Below are 27,429 nucleotides of genomic sequence, written 5' to 3'. Positions count from 1 at the left end.
TTAATTTAGCCAAAGGAGTGAAGGACATTTACGATGAAGACTTTAAAATCTTGAAAAAGGAAATAAAAACAGACCTTAGAAAATGGCAAAACATTTCATGCACCTGGATTGGAAAGATTAACATCATGAAAATGGCAATACTTCCCAAGGCTATCTACAAATTCAACGCAATACCTATCAAAATTCCAACTTCATTCTTCAAGGAAATAGAAGAGGCATTTTAAAATTTCATATGGAACAAAAAAAGACCCCCAATGGCAAAAACGATCCTCAACGGAAAGAACACTACTGGAGGAATATCAATACCAAATTTCAAACTCTACTATAAAGCCATAGTAAACAAAACAGCTTGGTACAGGCATAAGAACAGACCTCAGTATCAATGGAATAGAATTGAAAACCCAGAAATGAACCTACAGACCTAGAGCCAACTAATCTTTGATAAGGGAGCTAAAATAATAGAATGGAAGAAAGACAGCCTCTTCAGTAAATGGTGCTGGAAAAATTGGTTAACTACTTATAGGAAACTAAAGCTAGATCCTTATATATCACCTGGCACAAGAATCAATTCCAAATGGATCAAAGACCTCGGTGTCAAACCAGACACTCTGAAAACATTACAGGATGGAGTAGGAGAATCCTTAGGTCTCCTTGCTCAGGCCGATATTTTCTTTATAGAGACCCAGAAACACAACAAATCACAGAAAGGTTGGACAAATGGGATTGCCTGAAGTTTCAGAGCTTCTGCATGGCAAAGGACATAGCAAGCAAGATCAATAGAAAGCCCACAGATTGGGAGAAGATTTTCAATAGCCATACAATGGACAAGGGTCTCATATCTAAAATATACTTGGAACTTAAAGAATTTAATCACCCAACAACAAATCCTCAAAGAAACAACTGTCCAATAAATAAGTGGGCTAAAGACATAAAGAGAAACTTCTCTGAAGAACAAAGAAGGATGGCCCATAGACACATGAAGAAATCCTCAATCTCCCTAGACATAAAAGAAATGCAAATGAAAACAACATTGAGATACCATCTCACCCCAGTTAGATGGCAAAAATCAAGAACTCTAACAACAACAGATGCTGGAAGGGATATGGACAGAAGGGAACCTTACTGAATTGTTGGTGTGAGTGTAAACTTGTTCAACCACTTTGGAAAGCAGTATGGAGGTTCTTCAAAAGACTTCATATGGAGCTCCCCTATGACCCAGCAATCCCACTTTTGGGTTTTTACCCAAATGTTTACAAAGAAGACCATACTAAAGCTACCAGCACAACCATGTTTATTGCAGCATTATTTACCATAGCTAAGATATGGATCCAACCCAGATGCCCCTCAGTAGATGAATGGATCAAGAAAATGTGGTATATATACACAATGGAATTCTATGCCTCCATCAGAAAAAATGACATTGCCCCATTTGTTAGGAAATGGAAAGACTTGGAAACTTTTATATTAAGTGAAGTAAGCCAAGCCCAAAGAAACATAGGTCCCATGGTTTCCCTTATTAACGATATCTAGTATATGTATGAGTCAAGCCGAAAAGGTCAGATAATGTGATGTTAGGAAAATGAACCCTTAGATATGTATTTTAATGTTTTTTTTCTTTCATGCATTTGTTTCCAACGCATTTATAAGATTATTTCTTTGCTGCTTTGTATGTCCCTCCCCCACAGTATAACCCCTGCTTTCACTATATTTGATGTTGGTACAATTTGTTGAGGACAGGGGGAAAAACAAGTCATTTAAGGATACAGTTGGACCCGTTGCAACAATGAGAAGGACATGTTGTCATGTCGAAAATGAACTTTACAACTTTGGTGCAGGGGGGGAAGGGAGGAGGGGGGGCGGAGGATTGTGGGGGGGGGGCGGGGGTGGTTGGGAAGGGATGTGAAGGGCAAAGAAAGGAGGAATCTGCAATGCTTGATAAGAAATGTACTCATTATCTTGTCCATGTAATTGTAAGCCCTCTGTACAGTATGTTCACAAAAAAAATAAAAAAATAAAGAAAAGGAAAGAAAAGAAAAGAACCTAAGGGATATGAGGACCAAATTATTATGATATTTCACTAGGTATCCTATGAGAAAGGAAAATAAAATGCACCAGTAGAAAGCTCAGAATATCTGAATATAATACAGGCCTATTTGTCCTCACTAACTGTCATAGATGTATATGTTAATTCTAAGTAGACTTAAGTTCTAATAGCATTCGAACTACTCGAAGACACTCATGTATTACTGATACAAATTATGTCCATACAGGTAGACCCATTGCAACAGTGAAATGTACAAGTCGTTATGTCGAAAACGAACTTTTCAACCCTTTTGCATGGGGTGGGAGGAGAGGGGAGAAGGGAAGGCGGGGAGGATTGGGTGGGGAGGATGGAAAGGGATAGGAAGGGGAAACAATGGAGGAGGCTAGAATGCTTGATAAGAAATGTACTCACTATCTTGCCCATGTAATTGTAACTCCTCTGTACAGTATTTTCACAATTAAAAAAACAATGTATGTCCAAAAAAATATTAGTGATTAGGAAAAATGATAATTTGCCTTTTTACAAAATAATACATAATCCACTCACCACGGTGGTTACATTTTCCCTGTCTCTCCACATGTGAACATTTAATTTATTTTTAGTTCATTCATTCATTCATTAGTTTGGTGCTAATACTAGAGCTTGAACTCAAGGCCTGGCTCTGTCTCAGAATTTGTTATTTATTTTGTTTTAGTTTTCTCAAGGCTAGCATTTTACTGCTTGTAAGACAGCTCCATTTCTAGCTTTTGCTGGTTACTTTCAAACCAGAATCTAATGGACTATTTTTTTTGTCTGGTTTCAAACCACAATCATCAGATTTTGTCTTTCTGATTAGCTAGGAATAAAGACATTGGCCACCAGTGTGGCTCCTACTTTTTCTTATACTTATCTATTGCACATACTTAGATAGCAATTTAATATTGAGAATATAGAAGCAAGATGTACAGTGATTATATTGTTCTGTCAGAAATTCAGGTTAGTAATGTAAATTTCTTCTTAAGACCATACACAAAAAATACTTAAGAAGAAATCTGATGATTTGTGTGTTTGTGTGTGTGTGTGTGTGTGTGTGTGTGTGTGTGTGTGTGTGTGTGTGTGTGCTGTTGCAATATGTTCCACATATAAGCACTGTGCAGGTGTGTCCAGCCATTCACAGTTATTGGATAAATATCTACCTTGAGATATCAACTCATGGACAATGTCTAAGTGTCCACTCTAGGCTTACCGATGAAGAGGATTATACTTATCCTCATACCTAGTATTCATATGAGTGGCCTTTTTGGAAAGTAGTGTCTCCACTGTAGTAAGCTGCAAGGCAAGCACTCTACACTGAGCCACCTTCCCAGACCAAGGATTAAGGTTCTTATCTGGCCGGGGGATGGTGGCTCAAGCCTGTAATCCTAGCTACTCAGGAGGCTGAGATCTGAGGATCTCAGTTCAAAGTCAGCCCGGGCAGGAGGGACCGTGAGACTCCTATCTCCAATAAACCACCAGGAAACAGGAAGTGGCGCTGTAGCTCAAGTGGTAGAGCACTCGCCTTGAGCTGAAGAGCTGAGGGACAGCGCCCAAGCCCAGAGTTCAAGCCCCACGACCGACCAAAAGAAAAAAAAAATTTTTATCTGTAATTTGGTCAAAGTTATGTCTCTTTATGTTGGCAACTAACAATGTATTTACTAATTTCAACTAAATACATAAATTCTATTTCCATCTTTTTTTAAAAATAAAAAAAAAAACTTGTTTGCTCTGTAAATTGAGTAGAAGCATGGATTTTGTGGCTAGCTAGGTCATTGCACATCTGTATCTCTTTTCCTCTCTCTGTTTTATGGTTCTCATAGACAATATGATTGCTCCATAATTATCCTGATTTATTTTGCTTTTATATTTTTGGTTGCATCATTTCACTTTCTGTTCTGCCATTTCCCAAAACAGCACCACATGAACAGAAAAATCCAGAAATTATGCTGTGGCTCAAGTGGTAGAGTGCTTGCCTTGATTTGAAGAGCTCAAGGACAGTGCCCAGGTCTACAGGTCAGGCCCCACAACTAATTTTAAAAAAAAGAATCTCAATATTTGATAATTCTACTAACAGATCTGACTGAAATCAGTTTAATCACACTTTTCCTGTAAAATGAAGGAATAGATCCAGGCTAGGAAAACAGCTAGAGAAGGCAGGCAGATTGTATCTGTAACAAAACTTTGTGGAAAATGGAATCGAGGATTACTTAATGGTGATTCACTTGCACTTGAAGCATGATTCTGAATTATTGCTTGCTGATTCTGAACTATTGCTTTGATCATTATATTTTCCAAGAAGAAAAAGAGAAATTTAATTGATAGCAAAGGACTAGTAATACATTTTGACTTCTCATTAAGCATCTTCAATCATCAAAATTACCTGAAGACAATAGATAGGCCTATTTTTAGATGAAAACAAGTGTCTTTAAAAAAAAAAAGAATTTAGTTAGTCATACAAAGGACTTCTATTTTACTACTGCATTATACATTTTTTCTAATGTTTGATATCAACATTAGAAAGCTACTAGAAAGCTCTTAAATCCCATATGTTGAATAGTGAGTTCTCTTAAACTATAACATGGTATTTCCCAAATCATTTACATAGAAGGCATTGTTTCCTATTTTCTCATTCCTAGAATAAGCTGCACAGGAAGACACCACTGGTCCTGATTATCAGTCTGTACCTTTAAATACTGAGGAAAATCTTTCCTCTGCTCAATATAATTCACTACTCTCCAGTTAGAATAATTTAGAATAGTAAAAATGGAAAAAGAGAAAATAAATCATGGTGAAAAAGCATATGCAGAAAATTCACCAGTTTTTTTTCTGACCAGTTCAACCAATGTGAACTATTGGGGAAATATATGGACACCTCATTCCCACTGGTACTCAAAATCTCTGGTTAGGCAATTCTGACGAAGACAAGGAACAAGATGAAAAAATGAGGAATTGTATCAATTGCAAGAAAACAATGGAGTAGGATCCAAGCAAATTTCTTCTTTGGGATGGCGAAATTTATTGGCTTACTGTGAACACTACTTTCCAAAAAGGCCACCCAGATGAATACTAGGGATGAGGATGAGTATACCCCTCTTCATCGGGAAGCCTAGAGTGGACACTTAGACATTGTCCATGAGTTGGTAGCTCAAGGCAGATATTCATGCAATAACTCTGAATGGCTGGACACCCCTGCACAGTACTTATATGTGGAATAATACCAGAATGGCTTCTTTATTACTTCATCATGATGCAGATACCAATCCCCAAACTAAAGGCCTATTGACCTCCTTGCATCTTGCTGCTGGGAATAGAAATAGCAAAGATACTCTGTATCTCCTTCTGTTTAACCATTATATCAAACCAGGTCTGAAAAACAACTTTGAAGAACCTGCATTTGATATTGCCAAAAGGGTAAGTATGTATCATTACCTTTTGAAGTTGTCGAAGGCTGTACAAATTGTTCTCCTAAGTCGTAATGGTTTGGTTAAGTTTCTTAAATTTCAAAAATGCCAGTCCATCTTTTGTGTCCCTACAAATTTTTTTCACAATACAAAGCAACAGCAATATCTTACTATAAAAATTTATGTATTCCATGGTATTCTTCCAAGTGAATTGCATGATTTTTATATCAAAATGTATTCAAGAGTTGTTTGTATATATCTGTAATGATCTCTGCAGAGTTTGTGATTCTTTAAATCAGAAATAATTTTAACTTATCTGTTGAAATGAATAGTATAGAAACTAAAGATGTTCCGGGTGCTTTTCTGAAAAAAGTATATCTATGTTTGTGTAATGTCCATAATCTATTTCATTCTCTCCTAGATATAATACTTTGAATTCTACATTGTTATATAATGTATAGATTCATTAATAAATGTGACCTTTCAGATTGCATTCCATATAGAAGAATTTTAAGACTCCTTTTTTTCATAGTTTCTTATATTATTTTATTTCTTTGGGATAAAATAGCAATATTATCTAATTTCAAGTTTTGTAAAGGTTATGCTATGTAAAGGCCTTTCTAAGGTGAAAATTTAATACACTGATGTCAAACTAACCTTTAATTCTATGAATTACATATATTGTTACACTTGTGTTTTTGTAATCAACTTTTTAATAACTGTTTTTCATTTCTTGCATCAGAAGAATGAAAAATATGGAATACTTCACAAATTTTCATATCATCCTTGTGCAAGTGCCATGTTAATCTCTGTATTGTTGTAGTTTGGGTAGACCTGCTGCTGAAGCATGCAGTATCCTCAAAATTTAAGTACGTAATGATACAATCTTTATACAGGCATATATCCATGATTGCCTATTTGTAACAAGGAACCCTTATTGTTCCTAAAAATGCTATTGATGTTATTTCTCTAAATTTCTGTGTACAGTGGAAAAAACTTATATAGTTTGGTTGATTGCTCACATTTACAATTTTTTTGTCAATGACTATTTTGTCATTTTCATTTTAAATTTGATCATACTTTGAAGCCTTTACAGCTAAGTCCAAAGGTGGTGGCTTTTCAAGTACTTATTTATCAACTGAGTTAGCTTTGTGGAGCTAATGGATTCAAAGTAAGCCTTGCTTAAGAGCTACTTCTAACTTTCTGCAGCTTAAAATTTCCCAAATGAGGTCTTGCTGGGACAAATGTCTACCTGAACTGTGAAGACTCAGGGTCTATGTTGAGGTGGCAGAATGATGCAGGCTCCAGCCTCGGGATTATCTGAGGACTGTGTTTGGGATTAGGAAAGCTCTTGGAACGCCAGGATACAGAGGGAAAATGTTCCCTCTTCCTACCTCAAAACATGTCACAGACTCCTGGGAGCTGAGGAAGTGGCTCTTCTGCTTGCTTAAGCATAGATGAACAGCTGGTCATGCATTTTCCTGAGATTGGAGAAATGGTTTGAGCTTGCTCTAAAATAGTTTAGATAATAATATACCTAGACGTTCTCTTATAGGTTAAGTAAAAATGTATCTGTGGAAATTTTTTGTGTAAATGTTTTCTGGCCAAATCTTGGCAAAAAGTATGCTTGCTAGTTTTTAAATACCCACTAACAATAAAGCACAGCATGCAATGACAATTGCTGTTTGCACTCTGCATCCCCTGTGTCCTGGTGATTTTGTGACCCTTACCCAGGGACCCCAATGGAGTAGACGTTGACACTGAACCTTTACCTTTCTTCCATGTAGGAACAGACCAACCAGAATATCTTACCCTGACAGCATGGATTGTCTTACTGGAACAAAAATAATCTTAGTTACAAGGGATCATAGAGAGATGAACAGTTCAGACAGAATTGTTCAGAATGGAAGGTATTTTATCGAAACATAATTGTTTATTATACATATCATTTCAAAAGTAGCTAAAGCCAGGAAAGTGAAAGAATTGTTCATATGCATGATTACCTACTGTCCTGACCTGTCTATCATCCAACCAAGCAGGAACTTACACTACTGACATTCTATCACTAAATATTGCAATAGCTCCTGGAGAAGTCCATATGTTTCTCCTCGATATTAGGCCTTAAATTTGTAATGTTTTAATCACAGTGTTTCCTCTCGCTTCTAGGCTGCATATCTACAAATGGTAAAGCTTTAAGTCTAACTCTACCAAAAACTGAGGTAGAGAAAATGGAATAATACTTTAAAACAGAGTTGCCTTTGATTCCCTAAACACAACACAACAATGCAAAACAATTTTTATATTATATGTACTTATATATTTTATATTTATATGTGCTGATTTTAAATTTCATACAGTGAATCTTACTAGAATTGATAATTTGACAAATATATTGACATTTATTCCCATAAATAGATTGGAATATAAATAATTAGGTTTAGAATATATATTAGAATATAAAAAGTATCAATGCAATATCTTCAGTATTAGCTTGTGATATCTTCTAATTGTTCGTGGTCTTCTGAATACAAATGTAAATTAACAGTATTGTTTTCTGCTAATCTTTAAGGGATTTTATTCTGATGCTCTGTATATTGTTTTAACTTGCTGGTCCCAAAGTGTTTTTCTCCATATTTCTGAAGCATTCCTACTGATTATACCCAAATTTTGCTGATATGATGTCTAAAAGCTATTATTCTTCTGCAGGACCCACGTGTCCTAGGATAACAGGTCCCAGTTATCTGCATCATCAGATAACAAGGGCATGAATTCTCACATAGGCCCATGCAACATGCCAACAGAAAATAAAGACTCATCTCAATTTCTCATTTCCTATAATATTTCAGGGCCCCAATTGCTTACAAGTACTGTACTAGCAGTAATCAATTGTGAAATGCAAGGCAACTTAAAATGAAAGATGAGATCACAAAATCTGAGAGAAAGTACTGTAATTCAAACTTCCAATTTACAGATGACCAACCCATATCAGTGAACAAAATCACAAATGAACAAGGTTATTTTTAATACCTTTCTCCTAATGATGAATGAAAGATTTCAGTGCAGCCAAAAAAATAGTTTCTTGAATGATAGATCATAATTGGTCTACCAAGACTAGGAAAACTTGATTTAGAGGTCAAATATAATTTAGAAAAACATTAATTGAGAAGACCCTTAGTGCTTCAAAACACTGGTACTTCAGTAAAACTTGGTTCTGTAGTATAAAAATGTATTCTCAAACCAATGTAACCTACATTTAAACTCCTGAAAGTATATTCCTTTTCAAATAAACTTTTAAAAATCATATTCACCAAAATAACACTTGACAAGTAGATGATAGTGACATTACAAGGTTTTCAAGTGTAGGGAGCAAGTTACAATACAGTTGATTTACGTACCCAACACTAATACCAAGCAAGTTCAACCATTCATTAAAGTGCAGAAATACTACCCCCCAACATATGTGTTGTTCAGTAGGTGCCTTCCAGAAATGTGTTAAATAGATCAGCCTCCCATAATTCAAACCCAAATATTAGCTAATAAAGTAAATTTCATCACATAAGAAGGTACATTTTAAAGTCACTAATAGTTGCCTTATCATGTGTTGCCTTATCATATATTTTCCCTATCTGTCTAACATAGTAAGAAATACGACTTTAAGTCTTGAATATGGGTACTGATGAGAGATTTGACAAACCTAAAATCTGTCTTCGATTTCTATCACATTCCTCTAAGTAGTAAATTTTAGTTTTCTTCTTTTTCCAAAACTTATAGGTAGTAGAAAAAATTATCCTATGTAAAATAAATAATCACATACCATTGTACAAAGCCATTTATAAAAACTGGTAGGAATAAATTCTAGGCCATTTTTAAACGTTCCTTTTGACTAAAGATTAATCTTCCAAATGAACAAGAATAAAATCATGTCTAAGTGCTTCACATCTCCAGTCTTGCAAATTGTTATTGCAGATGAATGAATTATGGAAATATAAGCTGACATCAGTTGCCTATATATTCTCCATGCTGGCCGAGACTCAGAATTTGCACAGCACAGGAAAACAGGTGCAATGACTGGCTTTTCACATCAGGGTGAATTTTTGGCATTGCTGGGCTTCGAACTCAGGGCCTAGGAGGCCCAACTGCACAATAGGTCCACGTGATCACACCAGACTTTGAGCCACTAAGGAGATGGGTTCTTCCCAGGAACTGAGATCGAGCCACAGGGAGGCCAAAATAGTGCTCAATGCATGATTGAAACATGGGTGTATATTCACATCCGTGTGGGGTCTGCATCGTGCATTGAGTGTACTTATTGTGTTTATTTTGTATGCTATTCATGGATTATTGTGTATTTTCTCATGTATATGATGACAGGTATAACTGGGCTGACATGGATAACAACTTATTCCCATGACCACAGGGTGGCCCATGCATTCTCCATCCTAGCTGAGACCCAAGACTTGCACAGGAAAGAAAACATATGCAACCATTGGTGTCTTACATCAAGATGAATCTTTTGGAAGGGCTGGGATCTGAACTCGGGGTCTAGCAGGCCCAATTGGTGAATGGGTCCATATGAGCACAACAGCCTGTGAGCGACAAAGGAGCTAGGCGTTCCCAGGACCTGAATCTGAGCCCCCCTGGGGGGAGAGTGGGGAGCACAATAGTCATCCATTCATAAGTAGAAGGTAGAATGCAAATAAGTACATATTTGTATAGAGTAGGATTGATGGTGACTTGTGATGGAATCCAATCTGTGTGTACCTATATTTGGGTATTTTCTGATGCATTAATTTCATGTCTTTGATGATTATTGTCATGCTTCATTAACTCTTCTTTACAAATAATCTATACCCCATGAGTCTTGCGTATCATTTCCTACTCGCATTATGCACAAACTACTCATTCAAGTATGAGATCGATCGCATGCCATGACTCTTCCTAGGTCCAGAAACAAGTATCTCAGGATCTCCCGCCATTCCCTCCTCCTAGGGGGACTGAATTCAAGCCTCAGTCCTGGAAAAGTTACTCCTTATATACATCTTAACGATAGGATTTATACTTCCGTTCAGATGTTCAGTCCATATTGTGTTTGGTGTGTTTATTCATTTTATTTCTTGTTTTATTAATTTATTTACCACTTATTTTATTGACTCTGATGACACTTATACCATTTATTACATTGTTTACATCCTATCATATGGAATCTAGATTTTAGATGTATGTGTTCTCCATCATGCCTGGCAGTGCTAGGATCTGATCTCAGGGCCTAGCAGGCCCAATTCATGAATGGGTGAGTTTTAGCATGGGAGCCTATAGCCAATGAAGCTGTCAAGTGGTTCCCACGCACTGAGAGTGACCCCCAGTTTTGGCCAAAACAGCGCTACATGGATAGGCAGACGGTGATATACAAAGAAATATATATTGTTAAAGAGTGCCAGAGCCGTCTACATATGATTGAATGACACATACTACGTTCCTACCAACTCTTAGGTATTTATTATACCACCATTGAAGGAATATTATTCTTTTAATGCTTAATAAACTATACATTAAGATCAATCAGCATTCTAGGACTATTGCATCCAATTTTTGACTAGACGGATGCATGAACTACTCTTTCAATGGATATTCCCATGCATAGGAATGAGTCTCTTGTGATCTCCTGCCATTGGTGTCAGGACTGGGATTTGAACCCAGGGCCTATGTTCAAAGGTTGTCCTATGGCTTCACTGATAGCCCACAAGCCATCAGCAATGGCAGGTCATATCTACTTTGCAGCCATGTCATTCAAACCCAGGATGGTCACTGTGCAAAGAAAAAAATAATAAAACCCCAGCCCCCTGAAGGTTGCCACTTTTTCTGCTTTCCAGTTTTTTTTCTAGAAAGTCCACTGGGCCTAGGATCTTAGAATCAGCTATGGTTCTGGAGGCTGCACCCAAGCCAAGAGAGATCTAAGCTGAAGCAGAGTTTCCATGACCTGAGTTCAAACCCCATGGTTGGCCAAAAGAAAAAAAAGAAAAAGAATACAGAAAATATAATTGTTTAACTAAATTAAAAAAATAAAGCTACCTAGTTTGGAATTTCTGCTAGTTTTCTTTCCTAGCCTGGGATTTGAACTCAGGGTCTTGGTAAATCTGTAGCAATGTGAGGGAAGATTTGCTACTACTTGAGTTCAAACCTTGTGCCAACCAAAAATGAAACTTAAGTCACTGACCTAAGCAGGGGGAGGTAGTTGTGGAGATGGGAGGGAAGGTATGGTAGGGGGAAAACAAAGGAGGAGGTAACAATGCTCAATATGAAATTTACTCATTACCTTGCTCCTGTAAAGTATTTTTACAATAAAAAACGAACAAAGACAAACAATGTAGTTCTCAGAGAAGCATTTTGGAGGTAATAGAAGGATCTCTGAGTGAATAGCTGTACAAAATTCTACTCTTTTTAAAATGTTCAGTATGGAACTGAATAAACATAACTGCTTCCATTAAAAAATTATGTCAGTGTCTTGGAACGGGGTCCAGTATTTCTGCCATTGCTAGGATTTGAGCTCACCGTCCATGTAACTATTTTGCATCATGGGTGAAGGCGAAGCTCACTGTCCATGAGGAAAGAAATTCAGGCTAGCGTTCCCAGGGCCTAAATGAAGGCCCTGAAATGGAAAAAAATATCTCTATACATGTGTAATATATGATATATATATACTTACATATGTATGTTAATTTCATATTATGATTCAGGTGGATCAGTGGTAGAACACCTGCCTTGCATGCCTGAATTCCTCGGTTCAATTCCTCAGCACCACATAAGCAAAAAGAAAAAATCCGGAAGTGGCGCTGTGGCTCAAGTGGTAGAGTGCTAGCCTTTAGCTGAAGAGCTCAGGAATAGCACCCAGGCCCAGAGTTCAAACCACACAACTGGACCCCCACAGAAAAAGAATGATTTTGTATTTTATTTTCTTTTGATTCATTTATTGATTACTGTATTTAGTATTTTTATACGCATAATATTTATTACATTTTGCACATCTATTATAAAATTATACCCAATAATTTAGGACATTGACTCATTTTCATTAATATTTTATTTAGTGTTGAAACATAATACATAAGTAAATGGAAGCATTTGTCACAGTCTTCACATGATTAGAGTCTCTCAAAAGTATGAGCTTTGTCTTATTTATCTTTGGAAACTTCCTATCGGGTTTTCTTTAGATGATTTATACTCAGAAGCCTTTTCTTGAGGATAGGCAAGTGAGGTATAAAATTGTGAGGGTGGGGCTAGAAATGTGGCTTAGTGGTAAAGTGCTTGCTCAGCATGCATGAATGCCAGGGTTTGAATCCTCAGTGCCACATACTCAGAAAAAGCCACCAGCTATGGAGTAGCTCAAGTGGCTAGCCTTGAGAAAAAGAAGCTCAGTGAGAGGACCCAGCCCCTAAAATCAAGCCCAGGACTGTCTAAAACCATAGGCCAGATGCCAGTGGCTCATAAGTGGAATCATAGCTTCTCGAGAGGCTGAGAGCTGAAGACCACAGTCCAAAGGAAAGCCTGTTAGATTCTTATCTCCAGTGAACCACCAAAAGAACCCATCTGGCATTTTGGATTAAGTGCTAGAGTGTTCACCACGAGCTGAAGGGCTCAGGGTCAGTGCCCAGGCTAGAGTTCGAGACACACAACTGGAAAAAGAGTGAGGGTTAATAAAATACTTTTCCTATTTGCTAATTATGAGAACATTCTTTGGAAGATGAACACTGATGTACACCAGAATTGGTCTCAGAGCTCAAGGTTCAAGTGTAGCACATACATATGCCCATCCTCTCAGACTGTAGCCTTGTAGTATTGTGTCCTACAGGGTTCTTAAAGGTCCAAGGTTAAAAGGCTTAATATACTCCACAAGCCCTTTGTGATAAGCAGTTGACTTGTATTGTCAATATCATTACAATTCTGAACCTAGCAGAACACAAGTCACCCTAGCTCAGGTGGCTGAGGTCTCAGGATCACAGGGTGAAGCCAGCCAGGGCAGGAAATCTATGACAAAATGACTTCCACTTCTGAAAGGTCAGATATTCAAGAGCTTCGTGAGTCTCCCTTGGTGATGAGAATTTACTTGCACATTAAATGTTCTTATAGTACTCGAGCTATAGAAGAAGGAAAGAACCATTATTGACCTATCCTGGATTCAGATGAAGTTCTCAGGATCCAAGCCCTAGCTCTGCTAGGAGGAAGAACTCCAGTGTAACTCTGTAATTGAAGGACAGAAAACAGTTTCAAAATCCAGGTTAGGTGCAGAGACCAGGCCTACAGGATTAGGAGGCAGAACGTACACACTCAACAGGGAAGTGAGCTGCAAAACCACTTCATTTTTTCCAGGCACAACCAACAATGGGGAAAACCTGTAACATTTGTTAAAGTTACACCAGGGTCAGGCTTTACTAGGCCTCTTCAAACAATGACTAATTAACCTTCCTCCCTCACGTGAAGGGAGCCTCAGGCTACCTTTAGGTTACCAATAGAGAGCCAGTTTATTGGGGGAGAGGGGAGGAACAGAGTAGAAAAACCCTGCTCTCTGGTCTTAGGGAGTGGGTTTTTGACTCTCCATCTATCAGATTTGAAGACCCTTCTACCTCTGTCAGTCCATTCTCCTTCATTCTCCACATAATTAATGCAAATCCCCAGACTAACTAGAGGAAGGACTGTTTCTATTTTGTCTCCAAGCACATGATTTAGATCCTAGCTCTGCCCTCTTGACTCTGGGGCCCTTGGTTGCCTGAGAAGTGGGAAAGAGACAGTCTTCCTGCTCTGTGGTTATGTGAAGGCACAATGCAAAAGGCCTCCTGACTGGGAAGTGTTCCCTTCTTTCCTCCTGACGTCCAAAGTTTAAACTATCATCTTTCTTTCTTTTTTTTTTTTTTTTTGGTCCGGTCGTGGGGCCTGAACTCTGGGCCTGGGCGCTGTCCCTCAGCTCTTCAGCTCAAGGCTAGCACTCTACCACTTGAGCCACAGTGCCACTTCCGGCTTTTTTCTTTTTGCTTATGTGGTGCTGAGGAATCGAACCCAGGGCTTCAGGCATGCAAGGCAAGCACTCTACCACTGAGCCACCTTCCCAGCCCATCTATCTATCTTTCTTTCTTTCTTTCTTTCTTTCTTTCTTTCTTTCTTTCTTTCTTTCTTTCTTTCTTTCTTTCTTTCTTTCTTTCTTTCTTTCTTTCTTTCTTTCTTTCTTTCTTTCTTTCTTTCTTTCTTTCTTTCTTTCTTTCTTCCTATCTACCTACCTACCTAGGTATCTCTTTGCCAGGTCTTGGGTTGAACTTAAGACCTGGGCACTGTCTGTAGCACTCTACTACTTGACCCACAACACCAATTCTGGGCTTTTCTGTGTATGTGCTACCGAGGAATCGTACCCAGGGCTTCTTGCATGCTAGGCAAATACTCTCTCTCTAATCCACACTCCCAGCCCCCTCATATTTTTCTTAATGGTAGTTTTTACATAAGTATGCTACCATTTTACTTCCTCAAGTTTAATTTTCTGAAGACTGGTTACTTCTAAGAAACCCTATCTTCTGTACCCCTGCCTGATTTGTGACTGTTCCTGCATTCTCCTCATAATAAAATGTAAACAAAGACTGCTGAGATCTTCAGTGTGCACCATATAAGGACACAGGCCTGGAACCCTGGAAGAGAAAGCAATGGGTCTGACATGAAGAGGATGATGCAGTAGGCGCAAGGATCATATCTGAAAAATAAATAAATAAATAAGAGAAGCATCATTGCATACAGTGTGTTTGAACTCAGGGAGGTAATATACACACATAAGTAAGTAGGCCACTGATTCATAAACGTGGCCTTCTCTTTTTGAAAACGTTTTTGAGGCTATCCCATAGCTTAAACTCAGGGCCTGATGCATTCCTCAGCTGTTTTTTCCCAAGGCTGAGGCTTTACCACTGCCACAGCTCCACTTCCAGCCATCTGGTCGTTAATCAGACATAAGTGCCTCCCAGGCTTTCCAGGCTGGTCTAGCCTGTTTCTTCTGCTCGACTTTCTCTCTCAAAGCTCCATCTCTACCTTCTGGTCCACTGCTCCACTTCTGGTTTTCTGGTGGTTTATTGGACATAAGAGTCTCACAGACTTCCTGCTCAGGCTGACTTTGAAGGGTGATCGCTCAAAAAGGTTTCAAGTGGCTTTCCTCAGGGATTGACCAAGGAGCACCTCCACACAAACCTGTAGTCTCAATCTCGAGAGACACTAGAAAAGTAATGCATGAAGATGCTTGTAGTATATTCCAGATACTTAAGGTTGGAGACACACAACACTCCTAATTATTAGATCATTTTATAGGCAAAAGAAGCAATGCAGACAATATAAGGATCGCTCTAGCTTTTGGTCCTCCCATCTTGAGACAGGAAATTGCTGTAGCTCAATGCTAACTGACAGAGCTGGCATGTCCTGTGGACATTTGCACAGAAATTCTGTGACACTCATTTCTCACTTTTGGTTTCAAACATATGAACAGATGGTAAGATGAGGAAGGAAAATCCTTCTTAGAGAAAGCAGCTATAAATGACATTGGGTAGTTAACTTATAAATTCATAACACTGGTATGACCCTGTTAAGAAGTCAGGTTTCCAGATTAAAAAGTGAAGAAGAAAAGAAAGAAGGTGCCAGTGGCTTCTCATTGTAATCTGAGCTCCTCAGGAGTCTGAGATGTAGAGAATCTGAGTTTGAATCCAGCCAGCGTAGGAAAGTCTATGACAATGTTATTTCTAAGAGATCACAGAAAAACCCAGAAGTGGGGTTTTGACTCAAGGTTAATGCACTACCCTTTAGCAAAAGGATCTCAGGAACAATGCCTAGGCTCATAGTTCAACACCAGAACCTGCCCCCTCAAAAATAACCTGTACCTCCATATCTTTGTATATGTATGTATGTATTCCTATAGGTGAAGCTCCAGAGTAGTTACGATGAATGGCACCAAGCTAGAAAATTTGTATCCAATAAAATGATTTCATAACAGAGACTGATTTCATGAGAGTGCATGTTCTGCGGCTCCCCTCACTGTTCCCAGTATAGCCTGAGGGTTTCTCTGCATCCCAGGCCTGCTGGAAGAAGTCTCCCTCATTGTCTGGACAGGCAGACAGCTATGTAACAAACAACTCCATCTGTGTCAGATTGTGAGAATGAGTGTGAGTGGGATCTAAAGGTCAGGATAAAGGTCTAATTTTAGCCCAATCTATTTCTTTCCCCAGTGCTCTGGTTTGACAGGAAGCCATTTGTGCCACCTCCCATGGCAGGCCAAGTCCTGTGCACTTATCCTGCCATTGTGAGACTATATTCCTGTGTTCAAATACAGTGCTCAATATAATTCAGCAGTCCTTCTAGCAGACAACTAGGGCACTGAAACTCATGAAATGTTTCATTGAGGATGATGATTGGCCTATGATGTCTCTCCTAGGTTTCTGGAAGCTTGGGAAATCCAAGCACATATCTCATATCACAAAGCTTCCTGTCATTTAGGGCTGTTGAAGCTCTTCAGGTTTTGAAACATTTGACCTCTCCAAGTTGGGCCCTGGCTGGCTAGGTTTGGGGATTGAAAGCAGGGCTGGGGTGCTGACCATGAGCTCAGTGTAGAAGCCCAGTGCTTTACCATTTTGTCTAACAGCATCACTTCTAGTCTGTGAGTGTGTGTGTGTGTGTGTGTGTGTGTGTGTGTGTGTGTGTGTGTGTGAGCCCACGTGTGCACAGGAGGTTGAACTCAGGTCCTGATCACTGTACCTATTTTCTCTTGTACAAGGATACCCCTCTCCCACTTGAGCAACAGAGACACTTCAGGCTTCTTTTTAGTGATATGGTCCTGAGAAATCAAACCCAGGGTTTCATATATGCAAAGCAATCTACACTCTACACATTCCCAGCCCTCTACTTCAGGTTTGTTAGTTTGTTTCTGTCTTTTCTTTATTGTTGTAGGAGTTGAAATCTGGGCCTGGGTACTGTCCTTGAACTCTTCTCCTCAAGTCTTGTGCTCTACCACTTGAGCCAAACACCACTTCAGCTTTTTGGGGGGTCCATCGGAGCTAAGTGTCTCAAGGACTTTCCTGCCCAGGCTAGCTTTGAACCATGATCCTCAGATCTTATCCTCCTGGGTAGCTAGGATGACAGACATGAGCAACAAGCACCCAGATTCCACTTCGGGTTTCTTAGTGGTGAATTGGAAATAATAAGCTCATGGAGATAATTGGAGATAATAGGCTTTTGTGTCTGGAATAGTTTGGAACCCAGATCCTCATATCTCAGCTTTCTGAGAAGGCAGGATGACAGACCTTAGCTATAGACCCCTAGGCTGTGGCCTCTGCTATAAGGGGATCCATGTCTCCACATGGTAGAGCGCTAGTCATAAGCCCAAGAGGTAAGGGCCAGCACCTAGACCATGAGTTCAAGGTTCATGACTGAGAAAAAACAAAACAAAACAATTGTCTGCAGGAGACAACTTACTAGTCTTCAGTAATACATCTTTGTCCCTGCCATGGGGACATAAATGAGCCTCAATATTCTTGTCTGCATAATCATCTCAGTTGTGGAGATCTTATAAGGACCCGAAGAAAGAATGCACCCCGTGAAGGACACAGCACATTGTACTCTTTGCATGACTCAGCACACAGCATCCTTTGAAAGACTCAGCACACAGCACCCAATGCAGGATGCAGCAAACTGCACCCTGTGAAGGACTCAGCACCTAGCTCTATTCCACAAGCTTTCATTAGAATTAGGGTGCTTTTATCAGTATCACCATTCTTTGAGGAACAGTTCACAAACCACTCAAGTTCACATCTAATGGTTTAGTGTGGTGTTTTTTTTGGGGGGGGTGGTTAGCCATGGTGCTTGAACTCAAAACATGAGTATACTATTCTAATAACATTTGATCAAGACTAGAGCTCTACCACTTCAAGCCATATTTCAAAGTTTCTAGCAAACTTCCTGCCAAGTTTTAAAGGCCCTGAGCACCCAGGTTATGGGGATAAGCCAGGGTAACCGGGATGATGGGGATAGCCCATGGATCTGGGTTGCAGCAGTTTACATCTGGCTAAGTCAGGTTAGGTGGAAGCTGTCAGCCCCAGACTCCTAGATTGCCCTGTGATGAGGTATTTGAAGTCCTGTCCTTCTTACCCTTCTATAGTTCCAGTTAAAACATTCTACTTTTTTTTGGCGGCAGTCCTAGGGCTTGAGTATGCACTTTGACCCTGTTCCTAAGCGTTTATGCTCAAGGCTAGCACACAATTGAATGAAAGACAGCAGAACTTCTGGGTTTTTTGTTTATGTGCACTGAGGAATCAAACCCAGTGCTTCATGCTTCCTTGGTGAACATTCAACCACCGAGCCCCAGGAGTGAATGAGATATAAATAGATAGAGATTGTTGTATACAAATATTATATACACAAAAAGAGAGATGTCTGGATATTATTAAATCATAGATAGTATTACTACCAATTATTAGGTATTAAATTATGTTTCCATTTAATGAAGTGTCCCAGTTAACAATTAATAAAGCATTAATTAAAATTACTCAATATCCTGTTATTGTTTACCACATATGTACGTTCATTCCTACTATAATTATGTATTTTATAGAATGAGACATATTCCTATATATTATTAAATTATGCATCGTGTGTTACTACCAATTATTAGGTATTCGTGTTTCCATGAAATGTTTATTCTGTTAATGCTTAATAAAATATTAAACTTAATCCACGTCCTATAATTTTTGTGTTTAATTTTATCTTAGAATGATTCCCTACTAATTCAATCTTTTTTTCATTTATTGTAATGACAATTCTTCCACCTATGACATTTTTTACATTTATTACATCCTATTACATAGCATATAGATTTGCATCTGAATTATACATCCTACCTGTCACTGAGCACTTTCAAAGAAAAAGAAAACATGTTTCACGCTCGGCTTCTCACATCTGAACTCACAGTCTACAAAGCCCAGTTCATTAATGGGTAAGTGTCAGCATGCCAGCCTGGAGCATATTAAGCTTACTAGCATTTCTAGCACCTGAGATTGAGCCCTAAGAGTTGACAAAATAAGAACACATTGATATGCAGATTGTAGTACACAAATAAATATAGATCATTATAGAGTGCCGGAGATGTCTACACATTATTCAGCTATATAGGCTATATTCCTGACAATTCTTGGGTGTTTATTATGCCTCCATGTAATTAATATTATTGTTTTCAGCCTTAATGAATTATTAATTAAATCAACCACTGTCCTGAAACTATAGCATACATGTAATTAATAGTATTTTTGAATATGTCAAAAAGCATTCATTAAAATCAATTGGCCTCCTAAAATCACTCTAATTGTATAATAGTATTCAGAAATAACTAATTCAACCTTGCTATTCATAATCTTCCATCGGTATTCCTATGATTAGGAACGAGACTCTTGGATCTCTTAGGGGTCAGGACTGGGATTCAAACACAGGGCCTATGTTGCTGTGTTGGCCTATGGCTTCCTTGGTAGCCTGCCAGCTTTCAGCAATGCCAGGTTACCAACATTTTTCAACTGTGTCATTCAGACCCAGTATGGTCACCTAGCAAAAAAAAAAAATGTAAAATTGGCAGCCATCTGCAAATTGCCAGTGTTTTTTCTGTTTTGCATTAAATTTTTTTTCCTGTCAGCCATTGGGACCCAGGAACCCAGGTTCGGCTATGGGTCCAGTGGCTGCACCCCAACCTAGAGTGATCAAACCTGAGGCAGAACTACCACTACCTGAGTTCAAGCTCAGTGCTTGACAAAATAAAAATACATACAGGAGTTCCAGGTAGATGGCAGAGGAGAAGCTGGAGGCTAAACAAGCTCTCACATAGAAAGCAGTTTTAGTGCTCCAGTGAACCGTCCTAAGCCAGAGAATCACACCAAGTGTGCCATCACAGTCCACAGAGTTAGGCCAGAGAGAGAAAATCCAGCAAGGAAACAGATCTGTGCACTTGTCAGCAGCCACCGCTGTGGCGGCCATAGCCACCATACCTGCAACACAGAGAGTCCAGGGCAACGACTCCAGATGCAGCAGGCGAGTTGATTCTACTCAACACCAGGAAGAACTGACAAGGAACAGACATCTTCATCCTGCAGATTGCAGAGACGTCCCAAGAACCAAGAATCTGGCATGAGTAGAAGCCTGACATCCTCACTCCTTCTCAGGGAGCAGAGGAGTTAAGAACATCCCTCCCCTCCCCAATACCAGAGATCTCCATCTTTGATACTGACAAAGGCCTGGCTGAGCAGCTAGCTCCAACTCAGGCCTTGAAAGAATACAAGAGTCATTTACCAGGTCACAGGAACCTATTATGACATTCCAGGCTCAGCTACACCCAGCTGAAAGTGACCCAGCACAGCTGAGAAAGCTCCACCAGCCCCAGGAGTGGCTTTCTTCTCTGGGTAAACAGAGCCAGAGGCTGCACCTCCCTATAGTAGCCTTGACAATCAATTGACATTCAGTAAACATAAACCCTGAGAATGGCTCCAGGCTGGGCTCTGTCAGTGTCTCAGAAGCTAGCCCCCCAGGGAAAAGCTACTGTTTGCTAAAAGGCCTCCACCCTACCAGAAACTAGCCTCATCACAGCATCTCCAAACTAGAAGAAACAGCCATCTCCCTCTTTTGTGAAACTCAAAGCAGATCTCCTTCTCATTGAACTAGCCTGAGAGGAGGATCACAAAATTCTGGGTAAAGCAGAGCATTTTTCTGCCTGCTCAAACAAACTGACTTAAGAGACCAACCAAGCCACAGGAAAATCAAACACCACAAGCAGACCAGAGACTCCAACTAGAGACAGTTACAGACACAAGGGAGATACAGGATCTACCCATCCCCACCAAAAAATACCAAAGAATTCTTTTTTTTGTACATTTTATAATTTTTTTAAACTTTTTAATTTTTATCTTTAAAAAATATTTTTTATTAACTCTTTTTTTCTTGCTCTTATACTTTTTATTTTAAGGGAATATGTGTGTGTGTGTGTGTGGTTTTTTCTTTTTTTTCTTTTTATTCATGTTTTTGTTTAGCTCTACAGACTTTTGATCCCTTTCTTTCTTTCTTTCTTTCTTTCTTCCTTTCTTCCTTCCTTTCTTTCTTTGTTTCTCATTCTTTTCACTTTTCCTCTCTTTCGTTCATCTTTGTGTGACTTAATTGCTGTTCTGCTCATCCTCAGATATACCCGTAGTCGATTATTAAACATTATCCCCCATTTTGTACACACTTAATCCAGAAATTTATTACTCAGTTCAAAAACTCTTAGAGTTAAATTCCTTAATAGCAGTATCACTTCTATGTACCTATATGATATTTTAAGCATTTTTATTTTTAAGTTTTTCACATCTCATTCTATCCCTTCACTTCTCTTATCCTATCCTCGTTCTTCTCTGAATATTACTTTGTTAATTTGCATAATTTATGTGTTTCACTTTTAATTTTTAATTTTTGTTTCTATTTTTTCTTGCCCTTTTTTTCTTTCTTTTTTTCTCTCTCTCTACTATCATTCTATCCAACCTATTTCCCACTTAGATATTAGTATTTAGTCAAGTTAACTCTCCCTCTACATTTCCACATCCCTCTATTCCTATTTTTATCCACATTTCTCCCTTAACCTAATAATGTCTGCTTTGCCAAATTCTTCTTTGCAGTTCGCAGCACTAATACATACTTGTTTGATGTTGAATATATATATATCTGTTGAACTAGATTGTATCTGCAGACTTTTTACTTTGCAACTACAGATTTTGGTTGATGCTTGCCTAAAGATACTATTCTAGCACAAAACTGGTGTTTCATTCATCCCAAATGGGCAGAACAAACCTGAAAAACACAAGAAAAATGGTAAATCCGGGTATCTCAACTCCCACTCATGGTAATCAGGGGACAGAACAGAAAATGAATAATCCAGAGGAGAGATCCCAAAAAACTCTGCAAACACTACTGGTAAACATGATAAATGAAAAGATTGAAAACCTGCAAAGACTTCGTGTGAGCATGATAGGAAGAGAGAGACGACAAACGAAAGGTCAATACAGGAATATCATGAGCCTGAGAAAGCTACTCAAAGATTGATACAGGAATTGTATGAGCAGCTTGAGAACACTCAAAGAGAAATAAAAGAATGGTGTGAGCAGGCTGAGATCAGTCAAAGAGATAGACAGGAATTGCGGGAGTTGGAGTAGAAGAGACAAAGAGAAAGTCAGGAATGGTGTTAGGAGGCTGAGAACACTCAAAGAGAACTACAGGAATTGAGTGAACATAAGGAAGCTAATCAAATAGTGATACAGGAATTGAGAGAGCAGCATGAGAATACACAAAGATCACTAAAGGCATCCATGGAATCTATAAACAGAGAGCTGAAAGAAGTCAGGAAGTCCACAAAGGGAATGCTGACTGAAACCCAACAGAAGTAATGGGAGTCCAAGGAAACCATAACCAATCAACTAAGTGACTTGAGAATAAACACTGAACATTAAATTAAGGAAGTAAAGAAGTTCACACAAGATCTAAAACAAAGCTCCAACAAAGAATTGGAAGCCATCAAAGCCAACCAACTAGAAGGAAAAGAAATAAATAACAAAGTAGAAAGTCTTGATAGTAGGTCCAATCTCAGGGATTGAAGACAGCCTAGATATTATAGGGAAAGAACATACAACCATTCAAGAAAAATCCAGGAAATACGATAGATCTATTCAACACATGGAAGAAACCATCAGAAAGCCTAATCTGAGGATAATGGGTGTAGAGGAGCACCTAGAAACAGAAGTTAATGGTCTAGGAAATTTGTTTAACAGGATTCTAGCAGAGAACTTCCCAAACATGCAAAAAGATAGGCCTATTAAGATACAAGAAGCTTTTAGAAATACAAATAGACATGGCCAAAACAGGACATCCCACTCTCACAGTATAATCCTCGCAGGATCAATTCAGACCAAGGAAAAGATCCTTAAAGCTATCAAGGAGAAAATATCAATCACTTATAAAGGGAAACCAATTAGAATCACCTCAGATTTCTCAGCAGAGATAATTCAAGCAGGAAGACCTTGGAACGATATATGCCATGCCCTAATGACAAACAAATATCAACCAAGAATACTTTACCCAGCTAAACTCTCATTCATAACCCAAGGTCAAAGAAAGTCCTTCCATAGCAATGAAAAATTTAAACAATTTATCTCCACCAAACCAGCCCTACAAAAGATTCTTAAAGATGTCCTACACATAGAAAACCAACAAGACCGCAATAAAGGCCAAGAAACTAAACCCAAACTGAGAATCCAAGCAGCATAGGAAGAACTCAGTTGCCTCAGCCCCCAAGAAGGTGGATAAAATGGCAGGAACTCCCTAATACCTCTCAGTCCTCTCTCTCAACATTGATGAACTTAACTCTCCAATTAAGCTACATAGACTGTCTAGTTCAATTAAAAAGCAAGATCCTTCCATCTTCTGCCTTCAGGATTCACGTCTTGCTCATAAAAACAAAAATATTTTCAATATGAAAGTCTGGAACAAAATCTACCAAGCAAACAGCCCCCATTATCAAGTGGGAGTTGCAATACTAATATCAGATAAAATACACTTCAAACTAAAACTAGTGAGAAGAGATAAAGAAGGTCACTACACACTAATTAAAGGATATCTACTTCTGGAGGATATTACAATTCTAAATATCTTTTCGCCAAACAACGGAGCACCCAAATTTATCCAAGCAACACTACTTTCCCTCAAATCCCAAATAGATCCAAGGACATTAATTGTTGGGGACGTTAGCACACCACTTTCCCCACTAGATAGATCAACTCGGCAAAAACTGAAAAGAGAAATTGCGGATCTAAACAACTGCATAGGTAAATTAGATTTAACAGACACCTACCGAATATTTCAACCAGCAGCATCAGAATACATGGTTTTCTCAGCAGCACATGGAACATTTTCCAAAATAGACCACATTTTAGTCCACAAAGCAAACTTGTCCAAATTCAGATACATTGAATTTATACCTTGCTTTCTCTCAGAACACAAGGGAATAAAATTAGAACTCAACACTGAAAACCACCAAAGAGGATCCTGTAACAACGCAAGGACCCGGAACAACACACTGCTGAATCACGATTGGTTCATGGAAGAGATTAGAAAGGAAATTCAAGTGTTCATGTTATTCAACAAAAATGAGCATACAAACTACCAGCTCCTCTGTGAAACAGCAATGGCAGTACTCAGAGGCAAGTTTATAGCTCTCAGTTCTTACATCAACAAATTGGAGAGATCTGAAACCAAAAATTTAATGAGACATCTGGGCCTCCTTGCAAAAGAGCAGTAAAATAAACCCCAATGCAGTAGACTAAAGCAAATGATTAAAATTAAATCAGAATTAAATGAATTAGAATTAAAAAAAAACAGAAAGAATCAACACAACAAAGAGTTGATTCTTTGAAAAATCAAAGTGATTGACAGACACTTAGCAAATCTTATCAGAAAAAAAGAGAACACACCCATAATATGTATTATAATTTAGGTCAGGTGGTAGGAAAGGAAGTGGAAAACAATACTACATCCAGTAAAGCTGACATTCCTATTACATCACTAAGGAAAGAGTATTAAGACCTGCAAGATTCATAGGGTGGTTGCATGTGACATTACTATGTAAAACACTATTAACTATCATCTCAGACATCCATAACATTTTGCTTTCATTTGCAAGATCAATAGCCAAATATCTATGACTTTTTATTAATTTTGTGTGTTTCTTAGGAAGGAAGAAGGAGGGTTTGGTAGTTGATGATGGAAAAAAATATATGTATTATCTCCTTGTCCAAATTTTTTGCAGTTTTATTTATTTATTTTTCTTCTTTATATTATTTTTATTGTGAAAATACTGTACAGAGGGGTTACAATTACATGGGCAAAATAATGAGTACATTTCTTAGCAAGCGTAGTAGCCTCCTCTTTTGATTCCCCTTCCCATGCCTTCCCATGTCCCCCCACTCAATCCTCCCCGCTACCCTCCCCCACCAAAGTTGTAAAGTTCATTTTTCGACATAACGTCTTGTACATCTCATTGTTGCAATGGGTCCACCTGTATCTCTATTTAAACGAAGTTTTGCAGTTTGAAAAAGTGCTACTGATGAACTCACACTTACAGCTAATTGACTTGCTGTCTGCACAAGATGCCTATAAATGAAGACATTTATTCTGTTGGATAGTCACATATATTAACAAAATCCATTTCTGGAAAATAAAAGATACTAGATAAGAAATTATAAAGTATTGTTTTTAAAATGGTTTATTTTCTTGGAGAACAAAAGGTAGTATTGAAATGATTAATCCAGCTTTCTTCGAGATTTTATGCTGTCTCAGTATCAAAATGTTCTCTAATTCCTGTAACATCCAAGCATAAAAGACGTGATTTGAAAATCTCAGTAGTTTTAGAAACAAAGGTATATAATACCTTCCTTCCTGCAGAGACATGTGAGCACAAGTATGATTGATTATATTATAGTTCTCTTTTTTTTTCTCTTTATCTCAAGTGTTGCATACCTTGGTATATTACTCTATTTGTTGCATCAGCTTCTGTAGGTGAGATTTACTTCTACCTGCAATGTCAAAATGGGTTATATGAGTTATTTCAGCTTACAAAAGTGAACCAGAAGTGGAGAAAGATTATTTCTAGGGGAAGATTTCTATCTCATTGTCTGTGTCTAAAAGCTGACTTGTTTTCCCTTAGCCATAAAAAATAGCATATTTCAGAGGGAGTCTTCCTTCAGTTTATATACTGGAAGAATATAGCATGTGAAATTGAAGCAAAACTCAAATACAGCCTCATACATATAAGACAGGCAGAATTAAGCTAATATTAGAAAGTGATATTAAGATGTTAGTTTCTTACCATCCTTGTACACCATTATGATAGTTGACTATAGCACACCAGAATTAAACAAATCCTAACCAAGAACTTAACAAATAGATAACATTTTCTGTAGGAAATTATTACAACATTTTATAAATAAGCATTTTCCATGTGATCACTTGTAGGGTTATCTTTTCTATAGATGGGTTTAATCACTCTAGAGCACTGTGTCTAATATCCATTATCATTATCCGGACCTTGTGATTTTGATGAGGAAGAATAAAATATCTAGATTTCTTCTTCTCTTTCCCTCTTCTCCTATTTCTAGTGTGAATTCTCTTCCTTTCTACAAATTCTATTAATAATGGAAGAATGACACATTGTGGATATCAAGCAAAAGGCTTCAAATCAAGAATTTCATTCTTTCAGAAACAAATGAAGTAAATCAGATTGGCTCAAGGGAGAATAACATCAGGATTTTTTTCCCTTCTCTGGCTTTCACCTTAGAGTCTGAACATGACTCTAAATATCTAATAAACCATCTCCCTCGACTAATTTTTAAAAATATATTTTATAAAATAAATGATAATTTAAAAATAAATAGTAATTTTGTGTTTGTTTTTGGCAAGCATGAAATAAGACTGCATTAACAATGTGTGAGTTGAGAGACTAAATTATATCAGAATCTTATATAATGAAAAATAGTAGTTTTTAAGATAAATAGCTTGTAGATATATGTTTAATGTAATATACTCACAAAGTCATCAATTTTCTTCCTTTCCTCTCCATGCTGATTCAACTTCAATAAGCAGTTCATGTAACTCAAATGGCTGCCTTTCTTTCAAAAATAGATTAGACCCAAAAAAGTTAGAATAAGAGAACCAGTATTGGGTGATGCATTCTTTAAAAATAGCAGTCAAATAAATATTAACCATAATTCCAAAATAATAACAATCAAATGCTCTTGAAAAGAGAAGAATGTATGCAGAATATATAAAATGTGATAGTGCCAGAACTGCTTCAAGCATTTATGATTTCTAGTACATGACAATGTTTTAATCAGGATTAATTGCTTTCAGGGAATA

At 38.0% G+C, this 27,429-nt stretch overlaps 1 long non-coding RNA gene and 1 pseudogene across 1 annotated transcript; both read right to left on the bottom strand.

Moving 5' to 3' along the window:
• Positions 1-6,209: 6,209 nt before the first annotated feature.
• On the bottom strand, positions 6,210-6,309 carry LOC138828809 (U6 spliceosomal RNA; annotated as a pseudogene).
• Positions 6,310-25,799: 19,490 nt separating this feature from the next.
• On the bottom strand, positions 25,800-27,176 carry LOC138828794 (uncharacterized). The gene is made up of 3 exons (XR_011372363.1): positions 27,102-27,176; positions 26,035-26,090; positions 25,800-25,875 (listed from the first exon to the last, which is right to left on the bottom strand). It is a non-coding gene; the product is annotated as an uncharacterized lncRNA (long non-coding RNA).
• Positions 27,177-27,429: the final 253 nt, after the last annotated feature.

This window comes from Dipodomys merriami, unplaced genomic scaffold, assembly GCF_024711535.1.
Source record: "Dipodomys merriami isolate MVZ:Mamm:240054 unplaced genomic scaffold, mDipMer1.0.p SCAF_164, whole genome shotgun sequence".
Classification (NCBI taxonomy): Eukaryota; Metazoa; Chordata; class Mammalia; order Rodentia; family Heteromyidae; genus Dipodomys; species Dipodomys merriami.
Note: the sequence above shows the minus strand (reverse complement) of the source record. Positions and strands in the feature narration are given on the sequence as shown.